Below are 2383 nucleotides of genomic sequence, written 5' to 3'. Positions count from 1 at the left end.
TTTATGTGTCGTATTTCAGGCACCTCGTGTGTCGTATCAGGCACCTCGTGTGTCGTATCAGGCACCTCGTGTGTCGTTTTAGGCACTTTATGTGTCGATATCGATCGTGTACTATGTACCGCTTTTAGGCACAATGTGCCGTCTTGGTGTGTTTGGGTTGGAATCTGTGTATCCGTCAAAGTCCGAGTTTGTTAATAGGGGTAAATAAGTGAAAGATAAATCGAATAAATTTGATTGATCAAGCTATTGAAATGAAACGAGAAATTGAATTGAGAATTGAAAATTTATATGAAATTGAAAATATGAACCAAAGGTTCATGAAATGATTGGAGTTCGAATTGATGATATATGATGCCACTTGATGAATTGAAATGTGATTTGAGATATATGAATCGTATGTATATACTGGAAAGCTATCGGGATAGTAAGTTGAGATGATATAAATGAAATTGACTGTTATTGAAATGAATTAAAATGGAATATGATTGATAAGTGTATAGTTGAATATAGTTTAATGATATTGAATTGTGAATAAATTAAGGAAAGCTATACCGAATAGTAAGTGAAAGAATGGAGTAAATAATAATGGATTTAGTTAAGAATTGAACAATTATGTTATTGTGTTTATTATATGATTTGTATAAAATTTATATGGTAAGTAGTTGAAATTTATCTATGAATAAATAATTGAATAATTGTAATTATTATTATGATCTTAAGTATTTGTTATATTATTAATTGTTCGGATTATAGAAATACCACTGAGTATACCATACTCAGCGTACGGTTTGTTTCCATGCGCAGGTTAAGTAAAGATAGTACGTTGAATCAGCATCCCAAGACAATCCCGAATTCATTAAGGTAAAGTATGTTGAGTATTGATAATGGCATGTACCTAGGACGTTTTATGAGAGTCATTTAGGTTATAGAAGTATTGATGAAATGAGTAAATTATGGTTGGCAACGGTATGTAGTATGAATTTTGAAATTTACTAAAAATTCGTAGTGATTCTAAATTAGTCCCGAATTGAATTTACTGTTCATATTGAACAGCGAGGGCCCATTAAAGGGACGACATCTTAAAACTAGGATGTGTGTGAATATTTATTTTAATTAATGACCGAAATTGGACTGTACTGACTGGTAATGTCTCGTAACCTTGTTCCGGTGACGGTATAGGGTTAGGGGACGTTACATTAGATGTGTTTAGCATGTGAAAATAGCTTAGAAATGGTCAAAAATCATGTTTTCACACAGCCAAGTCACATGGGCGTGTGCTCAGGTTGTGTGGCTCTCTGTTTATGTCACACGGGTTGTTCCCACGGTCATGTGTGCAAGTAAGATCTACCTACGGCCTGGCCCCACGGCCATGGGAACCCCACGGGCTGGCCACACGGGCATGTCCCAGGCCACACGGGCGTGTGCCCCTATCTTCAAGGTAAAATTTCCAAAGTTGCTGGTTTAATCCCGAGTTACTTATAAAACATGTATTGGGCCCCGTAGACCCATATTAGGGACTTTATAGTGTAATTTGAGAAGTTTCGATTTGAAATGCAAATTTATGACTCGGTTTTGTATAAATGCTAGTATAAACTTCGGTAATGTCTCGTAACCCTATTTCGGTGATGGTTTGGGGTTAGGGGGTGTTACAAATTTAATTGAATAAGTTTTAAGGGTTTTCGTGAAAAAATACGTGCATCTGTATGTTAAGAAGGGTATTAATCGTGACAATTTGAAAATATTGAAATTGGGTGTATTTGTAATTATAAGAGATTTAAGAAATTATTGAATGATTTGATTCGTATTATGTGAGGGTTGAATCTTAGTTATGTGAAATCCACTACGCTTGAGTTGTATCATATTTTCTTCTAAAATTATTCAGAATCTGAGTTAGTGTTATTTTGAGTTTATAAGATTTGGAAATAAAATGATATGGAATTCATCTGAATGGTCTATGCAGTACTTTATCAGTATGGGTATATATGGTATTGAATCAGGGTATGTCTGAGTGTGAATTTGATGGTATTTAGTTTTGTGTAAGTATTCGCCAAACATATATGTATCCGCTCGTGATAAATGTAAATGAACCACTGTTTTGAGATAAGTGTATCTGTTAAGGCATGGTTTGTTGGAATTGGACTCTGAAGGTATGTTTAGTTGAGAAATCAATACGTGACAAAAAGAATTATGAAATATTTGGAAGGATTTTCAATTAGTTAGATAAGGAAGATGTGAGTATAACAAGAGCATGACAGTTGGCGTATAAGGGTTTGATAAAATAGTTGGCGTGAAGAGAAATAGTTGGAGCACAGTAGTTCAAATAAGAATTCAAAGTATTCATCAATATGTTGTTGTAATAAAGCTCACTAAGTACGTTTGTTCT

Source organism: Gossypium arboreum, chromosome 11 (genome assembly GCF_025698485.1).
Source record: "Gossypium arboreum isolate Shixiya-1 chromosome 11, ASM2569848v2, whole genome shotgun sequence".
Classification (NCBI taxonomy): domain Eukaryota; kingdom Viridiplantae; phylum Streptophyta; class Magnoliopsida; order Malvales; family Malvaceae; genus Gossypium; species Gossypium arboreum.
This window is presented reverse-complemented; position numbering follows the sequence as displayed.